Source organism: Anabrus simplex, chromosome 1 (assembly GCF_040414725.1).
Source record: "Anabrus simplex isolate iqAnaSimp1 chromosome 1, ASM4041472v1, whole genome shotgun sequence".
NCBI lineage: Eukaryota > Metazoa > Arthropoda > Insecta > Orthoptera > Tettigoniidae > Anabrus > Anabrus simplex.
The window spans coordinates 184,832,624-184,843,304 of record NC_090265.1 but is presented as its reverse complement, the minus strand read 5'-3'; the positions used below and the strand labels follow the sequence as shown (position 1 = coordinate 184,843,304).

The following is a 10,681-nucleotide window of genomic DNA, read 5'->3' as shown; positions in this document are numbered from 1 at the left end:
TCTTCATTGAGTGACCGACAGACCGACAACAACCTACAGATTACCATGGCAACGTCTCTGACTGCTTGCCAGCATGGAGGTAACTTACTGCCATTTTCGTCATCATTTGTGTTACTGTAATCTCATTTGTTACTTGGGTAGAACGCAAGAGAGACGTCAATCGGCCATTCTGCGGGATATTGGCGCAATACCGTTGGAGGTTACAATCGTCCTCGAATAGCACTAAGGGGAGCTGTTAATATTTGAACAGTACTGTGGAGTGTAGCCCATTATTTCACACTGTAAGCTGTTTTCAGGCATTTGCTATAAATGTTACGGTATTTCGATTCTACTTCTGTTTTCCGCTTTAATTTCTTGCCTCTGCCTTGTCTCTTTAGGCTTCAGTTATAACACCATAAGTCATCTTATCTGTTTACGTAAGAATCTCTGCGCCTCTGTTACCGTCTTTTTATATCCGTAACTCATACCATCACAATTTATTGAGGGACATTTTATTTTCCAATCCATCCACATGGTATTTACGTATTTGTCCTATCCGGCTGTCCTCAGTTATAATCCTGTTTTCTATTAATTTCAACTCTCTTAACTGTATTAATGTCTTCCTTATTTACTCCGTATGTATGCGAGTGCTAATTCCGAAACCTGGACACTCTTTTATTTGAGGAAAATTCCAAGCTGTTCAAATGTATGACTTTTGGCCCTGGAAGATATCGAAATATGGATGCAATTTTAATGACGGTGCAGACCTTCGTTTCGGGGTGATTGGTGGCTAACCGGTAAGTCATATCACAAAACAGATAGCACAATCGCTGTTCAATTTGGAGAGATCTACAACTTTGGTCCTATGACTTTTTTCATATCTCTATCCCTTATACGTTAAATAGAGCTGTATTCCTCGATTTAAAATTGATTTTGTATTTTTTACACGCATACGTTATCGTTTGACACACTTATTGGAAAGATAGAATGATCACATTCGGCACGCACATTGATACCACCAGTGACCATATGTTAGCCAAATTTTATAATTCCAGCTGTCACACGAGTATCAAAATATAAAGTAATCTCTGCACCAAATTTCACCCTATTCAATGATTCTAACTCAATCGAACCCATAAATATATTAGATACGAGAATATGTCATAGGATCAACCATGTAGAACACTAAAATAGGCGTCTGTTCGTGAAATCCGTTTGTCGATATGTCGTATACTTTCAAAGCAGTACCTAGTGAAATGAACGTCTGCACTTACAGACGTGTCTATGCTTATCTGTATATCTATCTATCTATCTATCTATCTATCTATCTATCTATCTATCTATCTATCTATCTATCTATCTATCTATCTATCTATCTATCTATCTATCTGCCTATCTGCCTATCTATATAAATAAAGTTGTGAAACGTAATTAGTATTGTCAATTTCTCAGATAGTTATCCGTTTTAGGCGAACTCAAGACCGTATCAGTGGATTTTATTTTTCGTGTCTGTCTGTTTGTTCCACCATCACGGCGAAACGGCTAGATAGATCTCGACCAAACTTCATATTTAGAGTATACTCATCCATGGGAAGGTTTTAATATGCACATGATTTAATAATCTCTGAATAGAGGGGGGTTTATAGGAAAACCAGAACAGTTTTCTTCCATTTTTCTCACAATATTTATTTCCTGTAAAATCAGTGGACTGTATGTGACACGTGCCTTCATTATAAACAACTCTTGTTATGTACATAATTTCGCTTACTCTTCAAATGACGGAAGAAATTTACTATTTTCTGCTGGACTAATGCTCTGCATATGGTGACCGACAGACTGACAACGAACCTACCGGTTACCATGGCAACGTCTCTGATTGTTTGCCAGCAGGGAGGCTACGTATTGCCATTTTCGTCATCATTTGTGTAAACTCGTGGTTGTTCCTTGGGCAGAAAGGAGGAGAGGCGTCAATCTCCATTCCGCGGGATTTTGGCGGAATACCGTTCGAGGTTACAATCGTCCTCAAATAGCACTAAGGAGGGCTGTTAATTTTTGAATATTACCGCGGGGTGTAGCCTATTATTTCACACCGTAAGGTGTTTTCTGGCATTTGATATAATTTTTACTGTATTTCTTAATCTACTTATCTTCTATGCTCTAATTTCTTGCCTCTGCCTTGCCTCTTCAGGCTTAAGTAATAACACCATAAGTCATCTTTTTATCCGTTTACCTAAGAATCCCTGCGCCTAAATTTCTCTTCTGTTACCGCCTTCTTATAATCGTAAAGTATTTACATATCTGTCCTATGGGCTGTCCTCAGTTGCAATCCTATTTTCTATTAACTTAAACTTTCTTAATTGCAACACTTTCTTTCTTAATCAGTTTACCCTCCAGGGTTGGTTTACCCCTCGGACTCAGCGAGGGATCCCACCTCTACCGCCTCAAGGGCAGTGTCCTGGTGTGTAAGACTCTGGGTCGGGGGATAGAACCGGGGAGGAGGACCAGTAACTCGTCCAGGCGGCCTCACCTGCTATGCTGAACAGGGCCCATGTGGGGATGGGAAGATTGGAAGGGATAGACAAGGAGGAGGGAAGGAAGCGGCCGTGGCCTTAAGTTAGGTACCATCCCGACATTTGCCTGGACGAGAAGTGGGAAACCACGGAAAACCACTTGCAGGATGGCTGAGGAGGGAATCGAACCCCCCTCTACTCAGTTGACCTCACGAGGCTGAGTGGACCCGGTTCCAGCCCTCGTAACACTTTTCAAATTTCGGGTCAGAGCCGGGAATCGAACCCGTGCCTTTTGGGGTGGCAGCTAATCACACTAACCACTACACCACAGAGGAACTGCAACACTTTCTTCTTTAATTACTCCGTATATGTGCGAATGCTATTCTTGAAACCTGTACACTCTTTTCTTTGAGGATAAATTCCAAGCTGTTCAAATGTATAACCTTTGGCCCAGGAAAATATCGAAATATCGATACAATTTTAATGACTTGCAGACCTTCGTTTCGGTGTAATTGGGGCCTTTAAAAACATGATATTTGTTCGTGGCGTCTGCCTCTGCTGATCTTTTGCCACTACGTTCAAAATACGATACGAATCTGCGTGTAAGTGTAATTGCGTAAGTGTAGAGTGTTGAAAGTGAGGAAAGGAACGTTATGAGACGACAAAAACACCCAGTCCCCAGGCCAGGAATATTAATCATTTACAATTTAAAACTCCTGATCCGGCCGGGATTCGAACCCGCGGCCGCCGTGTGCCAGGTAGACGCGTTGCGCCCTACACCGTGGGGCCGGACTATTACAAACGAGATAGCACAATCGCCGTTCAATTTGGGGAGGTGTACAACTTTCGTCCTATAACATTTTGTCGTGTCTCAATTGTTGATACGTTAGGTTGCGCTGCATTTCTCGATTATAACTCGATTCTGACGGGCATTAGGAAAAGGCTTCTGTCTTTATAATGAAAACTCTCCATCTCTATTGTGAATGGCAGTTGCCAAGTGAGCCTGCCATTATAGTAGAAACTCCTGAACTCGATTGTGGTTAGCAGTAGGAGTTGTGACCTGCCATTATCTTCAAAACCTCGCCGATGCCTACCTTACATCGGAAACAACGTCTGATGTCCTCCCTGTTTCGTGTCTTGGATAGTGCCAAGAGACATGCAATTTTATTTAATCTTACTCATAGCCTTTACAGTAATTTACGGAGAAATCCGTATACAGTGTAGAATACCATAGCGAAGCACGGGTACATTTGCTAGTATCAGAATATCAATGAAAGTGTTAGTGGCTTAGCAACCTGTTATGTACAGAAAGTATTGCGGGTTAGGGTAAGCCTTCGCCTGCAATTATTGGTGTGAAAATTTAATGACTTGATTTTATGTTTATTCAAAGTTGGCTGATCTTAGAGACCTATCAATGTCTCATGATTCATCGGCAGGTAATTCCGGAGGGACGGATTTGACAAAACTGTTTTAAGTAAACTCTTTTAATACAGCCTATAGAGTCCCCGGCTTCTTGGATGTAGGATGGTCAGCGTACTGCTCTTCAGTTCAGAGGGACACTGCTTGATCCATAGAGATCATTCCCAACCTTGGACTTTCCTCCTCATTACGAGTACCCTGCCCTCATTGTTTCCACCTTTCGGTACTGATATTCATAGTCGGTACATTCATCTTTGTTACTTCCAACGTGTCGGTAAGATATCCAGAATGCACCCTGCGTTCACTCTCGTACAGAATATTTGGTCAGGAAACAGAGCGAAGAAAATATAATTTCGTCCCCAAGGTAGTGATAGGATAATAGAACACTTTTAATAATCGAATAATCTCTGCTCCGCGTCTGTGGTGTAGTGGTTAGTGTGATTAGCCGCCACCCCCCGGAGGCCCGGGTTCGATTCCCGGCTCTGATACGAAATTTGAAAAGTGGTACGAGGGCTGGAACGGGGTCCACTCAGCCTCGGAAGGTCAAATGAGTAGAGGTGAGTTCGATTCCCACCTCAGCCATCCTGGAAGTGGTTTTCCATGGTTTCTCACTTCTCCTCCAGGCAAATGCCAGGCTGGTACCTAACTTAAGGCCACGGCCGCTTCCTTCCCTCTTCCTTGTCTATCCCTTTCAACCGTTCCATCCCCCCGCAGGGCCCCTGTTCAGCATAGCAGGTGAGGCCGCCTGGCCGAGGTACTGGACATTCCCCCCAGTTGTATCCCCCGCCCCACTGTCTCATGCTCCAGGACACGGCCCTTAAGGCGGTAGACGTGAGATCCATCGCTGAGTCCGAGGGAAAAGCCAACCTTGGAGGTTAAACGGATTAAGAATAAGACTAAGCATAAGAATAAGAATAGGAATAGGAATAAGAATAAGAATAAGAAGAATAATCTCCGTCCCATTATTATTAAATAGTCGAATAAATAATCAATGTTTCACATATCATTCAGTTGTATTGCATAAAATAATCGGATGCGTCATGAATAAAGCTTTCGGTTTAAGTGTGTCGGGTGGACAATCAATTGAAATAAGCGAATAGATGAAATCTTACGAAAAATAGAAATATGCCTTTTTCCAAATGTAGCGCTTATACTGTACGAGTCCTTTCGCCTTACTCACGCACTTCACGTAGGGGAATGGATATAGATCGTTTTAATTTCTTTGTGATGAGATTGATGAGTTGATGTCAATTAAGATTACGTTTCAGTCGATTATTTCGAAAGCATTCAATATTCAATTGACCCAATCATTCGAATGGAAATTCAAATGGATAATAGAGAAAGTAATCGAATGGAAAAAAGTAATCGAAAAACTAAAAAATTATCGAATGAATAATAATAATCGAACAAAATTAAATAATCGAATCATCGATTATTTCGTATTCGATATTCCCATCACTACTCCAAAGTGTTCGATCATACATTAAAAAATCGACTACATCGGTAGGGATCGAGTCCGCGAACTCGGAATCTTGAGATGGTCACTGTATCTCCAGAGTAATGTAAACTGTCGCAAGTTATTAAGTGCAGCGGGCACGCTCCAACGAGCTCAGAACGTGCTTGACTCGTGAACACCCGGACACGGCTGACTGAGCGGCCTTGGTTCGTGCCCTGCGCGCGCCTGCCTGCGGCAGCACATTCCTCCTGTTTAAAGAACGCCACTCACAGTGTTTATTGTTCAAACAGTGCCTTAACAAGTGTTCTTGTGTATTCTTTGTGGACACAGCTACTCCGTGACTGGCTGCAGAGGGTAACAACCCCAGGAGCCAGTCGATACCCTGACAGCGACACATTATTGGCACTGCTTCCTACTACAGCCTTCTGTTCTAAAGCGAAGTAAAGCAAGCTTAAACAATAGCGTTATAATACATACTAATCATTTGAAACTTGACTTTCTGATCCGAAAATTTCACCTAAGATTAGCTGCCACCCCCGGAGGTAGGTTCGATTCCCACCTCAGCCATCCTGGGAGTGATTTTCCGTGGTTTCCCACTTCTCCTCCAGGCAAATGCCGTCATTGTACCTAATTAAGGCCACGGCCGATTCCTTTCCTCTTCCTTGTCTATCTCTTCCAATCCATCCCCCACCAAGGCTTCCATTCAGCATAGCAGGTGAGGCCCACCTGGGCGAGGTACTGGTCCTCCTCCCTAGTTGTATACCTGACCCAGAGTCTGAAGCTCCAGGACACTGCCCTTGAGGCGGTAGAGGTGGGATCCCTCGCTGAGTCCGAGGAAAAAACCAACATTGGAGGGTAAGCTGATTAAGAAAGAAAGAAAGAAAGAAAGAAAGAAAGAAAGAAAGAAAGAAAGAAAGAAAGAAATTTCACCTACGTTGGGATCATGAGATCATGAGATGGTCACTGTAACTCCAGAGTGATGTAAACTGTCCCACGTTATCAACTGCAGCCGCAGGCTCCAACGAGCTCTGAACGTGCTTGACTCGTGATTAGCTGCCACCCAAAGAGGCCAGGGTTCGATTCCTGACTCTTTCGCGAAATTTGAAAAGTGGTTCGAGAGCTGGAACGGGAACCAGTCAGCCTCGGGAGGTCAACCGAGTAGAGAGGGATTCGATTCCCTTCTCAACCAGCGTCGAAGTTGTTTTCCGTTGATCCCCACTTCTCCTCCAGGCAAATGCCGGGATTGTAACTAACTTAAGGCCACGGCCGCTTCCTTCCCTCTTCCTTGTCTATCACTTCCAATATTCCCATCTCCCAACAAGGTCTCTGTTCAACATAGCACCTGCGGCCAACTGGGCAAGGTACTGGTCCTCTTCCTCAGTGTATCCCCGACCCAAAGGCCAACGCACCAGGACACTGCCTTTGAGGCAGTACAGGTGGGATCCCTCGCTGAATCCGACGGAAAAACCAACCCTGGAGAGTAAACATATTAAGAAAGGATGAATAATAATAGTCCGCCTCTGTGGTTTAGTGGTTAGTGTGTTTAGCTGCCACCCCCGGAGGCCAGGGTTCGTTTCCCGGCTCTGCCATGAAATTTGAAAAGTGGTACGAGGGCTGAAACGGGATCCTCTCAGCCTCGGGAGGTCAACTGAGTAGAGGTGGGTTCGATTCCCACCTCAGTCATCCTGGAAGTGGTTTTCCGTGGTTTCCCACTTCTCCTCCAGGCAAATGCCGGGATGGTACCTAACTTAAGGCCACGGCCGCTTTCTTCCCTCCTCCTTGTTTATCCCGTCCAATCTTTCCATCCTCCGAAAGGCCCCTGTTCAGCATAGCAGGTGAGGCCTCCTGGTCGAGGTACTGGTCATCCTCCCTAGTTGTATCCCCCTACCCAGAGTCTGAAGCTCCGGGACACTGCCCTTGAGGCGTTAGAGGTGGGATCCCTCGCTGAGTTCGTGAGGAAAGCCGAACCTGGAGGGTAAACAGATGATGATGATGATGATGATGATGATGATAATAATAATAATGATAATAATAATAATAATAATAATAATAATAATAATGGAAGGCAAATAGATAAAGGAAAGACAGAAGAAGAAATGTCAGAAAACTCGAACAGTTTTGGACTTAGACGATAAGTGTCGTCTGCGGTCGCTGCATGAAGGAGACATCTACTTAATTCCATCTCACTGTACGGTGTAAAATGCTGAGGCAAGCTGAGTAAAGGGCAGGACTTCGACTTGACGTCACGGAGACAAAGATGTGAAAATGTTCTCACTAAATCGAGTCGTGTTTCATAAGAAAGTAGTTAGACATTGCGTAAATCCAGAAGAATACGAGAACCGAGCGAGTTGGCCGTACAGTGATGGTCGCGCAGCTGTGAGATACCATTCGGGATATAGTGTGTTCGAAAGCCCTGAAGATGTTTTTATGTGGTTTCCCATTTTCACACCAGGCAAATCGGGGGCTGTACCTTATTTAAGGCCACAGTCACTTCCTTCCCACTCCTAGCCCTTTCCTATCCCATCGTCGTCATAACACCTATCTGTGTCAGTGCGACGTAGAGCAAATTATAAAAATAAAAAAAACCAAAAAAACAAACTATCAGTGATTACAGCACTGAAAAAAAAAAGCCTTGACCCCGACGTAATTCGAACACGCAACCTTCTGATCTGGAGTCAGACGCGCTGCCGTTGCGCCACGGAGTCCGGGCGATTTTTGAAGCGTCTTGTTTTCCTCTCCTTTCTTACATCGAACTGTCGGAACTCCTCTAATAAATAATGTTATTGGCTTTACGTCCCACGAACTATCTATCTTAATATGTTTACCCTCCAGGTTCGGTTTTTCTCTCGAACTCAGCGAGGGATCCCACGTCTAGCGCCTCAAGGGCAGTGTCCTGGAGCTTCAGACTCTGGGTAGGGGCATACAACTGGGGAGGATGACCAGTACCTCGTCCAGGCGGCCTCACCTGCTATGCTGAACAGGGGCCTTGGGGGAGGATGGGAAGATTGGAAAGGATAGACAAGGAAGAGGGAAGAAAGCTGCCGTGGCCTTAAGTTAGGTACCATCCCGGCATTTGTCTGGAGGAGAAGTGGGAAAACACGGAAAACCACTTCCAGGATGGCTGAGGTGGGAATCGAACCCACCTCTATTCACACTAACCACTACACCACAGAGGCGGACAGTCCCACGAACTACTTTTACAATTTCTGACACGCCGAGGTGCCGGGAATGGGTTCTCACTGAAACGAAATGTTGTTTAAAGTGGCATTTTATGTGTCCAATCGATGCAGCAGCCTCAAATTAGTCTAGGGCCGAACTTGTCCTCGGACACTCCCGGCACTAAAAGCCATACGCCATTTCATTTCATTTCATTGATTAATACGCATTCCATTTACATATGTGGTGATTATATTTTTAAGGTGAAGAATAACTAGATATCTATCACATCACAACTCCACCAGAGGAAGAATAGAGGAGTTCTGACTATTCAAGGTAAGAAAATAGAGGAAGACGAAGGCCCTGAAATAGGTACGTGCATTGCAAAGACTCCGTGGCGCAACGGTAGCGCGTCTGACTCCAGATCAGAAGGTTGCGTGTTCGAATCACATCGGGGACAAGATGTTTTACACTCCTGTAAAAATCATTGATTGATTTACATTTTGTTTATACCGGATGTCTCACCCGAGAGTTATCAGACACCTTTTCTCCGATTTCGTAATGTATAGGTAAAGTCAGCCCAAACAAAGACTGTTCATCAAGTACATCATGCGACATCCATTGTCAACAGAGGATGTCGGCTTGTTTCTCACTGCAATCGAAATGTTGTTTAAAGTGTAATTTTATATGTCCAATCGATAAAGCGACCTCAGACTATCAGAGCAACATTCCATTTAATTTCATTTTTCTTTATCAGTTTAAATACCAGGGTTGTCTTTTCCCCCTGACTCAGCGAGGGATCCAAACTGTACCGCTCAAGGGCAGTGTCCTGGAGTCGGGGATACAACTGGCGAGAAGGACGCTACCTCTCCCAGGAGGACTCTCCTGCTATGCTGAACAGGGGTCTTGTTGGAGGGATGGGAAGATTGGAAGGGATAGGGAAGGAAGCGACCGTGGCCTTAAGTTAGGTACCATCCCGGCATTTGCTTGAAGAAGAAGTGGAGGAAAATCACTTCGAGGATGGCTGAGGCAGGAATCGAATCCTCTCTATTCAGTTCACCTCCTGAGACTGAATGGAGCCCGCCGCAGTCCTCGTACCACATTTCGAATTTCGTGGCAGAACCGGGAATCGAACCCAGGCCTGGGGGCAGGGTTGGCACCTAATGGCACTAACCAATACACCACAGGGGCGGACCGGATATCTTTACATATTATTAATTATTCTCTCATAGGAAATAGTTGCCTTCTTCTTTAAACTAATAGAGGGTTCGAGTCCCACTGTCGGCAGCCCTGAATATAGTTTTCCATGGTTTTCCATTTTCACACCAGGAAAATGCTGGGGCTGCACCTTAATTAAGGCCACGGCCGCTACCTTCCCACTACTAAGCCTTTTCTATCCTATCATCACCCTAAGACCTATCTGTGTCGGCGCGACGTTAAACAAATTGTAAAAAAATAATAAAAAATAATAATGAAGGCATATTGTGTGGCGATAACGTGAAGTGAAATGCACCTCAACACGTGTCGGAAATCCATATGCCATTGCCCTCCTTTCTACAGACAACTAAATCCGATCGGAGCCTTGAAACTGATAGCATTCAAGGTTAAGAAGGCGATTATCTCGACTGTGCAAATAGCAGGGGAGGTGACCCTGAAGCGATGTTTATTCATGCTATCTAAGTGTCCTCAATTGCTCTGTGAAACCTGCTGGCCCGTAGATACCGCGCCCCGCTGTATACACCACACCTTGATCAGTATCACAGGAGATTTCGCGATTCTTCGTACATACATACGTACAGCGGGTTTCAGTGGTACACACTGTAGAGCCTAAGTTATCGGGTTCGATACCAGTTCACTTGAAGGTGGTCCACCACTTACCAGGAGGCCCCGTGTTCGACTTCCGCCCAGTCCTGGGATTTCAGTTGTGGACTAAGGGTGGAATGAGGTTCTCGTAGCCGCGTGAGACCAGCTCAAGAGCTGATCCGGACACAAAAGCCAAGCAATACGACGCCGCAGTGGTTAGTGGAACGCAAAAACAATAATGTAATCATATACATAAACACATAGACAACCAGCGGATTGTCCGCACATTTCGGGCCGTGTAGCTGTAGGTTTGTATTCAGGAAGTGATGGGTTCGAACCCCACTGTCGGCAGCGCTGA

The 10,681-nt window shown here is 44.7% G+C and overlaps 2 non-coding genes across 2 annotated transcripts; one reads left to right on the top strand and one right to left on the bottom strand.

Moving 5' to 3' along the window:
• Positions 1-7,997: 7,997 nt before the first annotated feature.
• Positions 7,998-8,069, bottom strand: TRNAW-CCA (transfer RNA tryptophan (anticodon CCA)). The gene has a single exon. It is a non-coding gene; the product is annotated as a tRNA-Trp (tRNA).
• Positions 8,070-8,908: 839 nt separating this feature from the next.
• Positions 8,909-8,980, top strand: TRNAW-CCA (transfer RNA tryptophan (anticodon CCA)). Its single transcript has one exon. It is a non-coding gene; the product is annotated as a tRNA-Trp (tRNA).
• Positions 8,981-10,681: the final 1,701 nt, after the last annotated feature.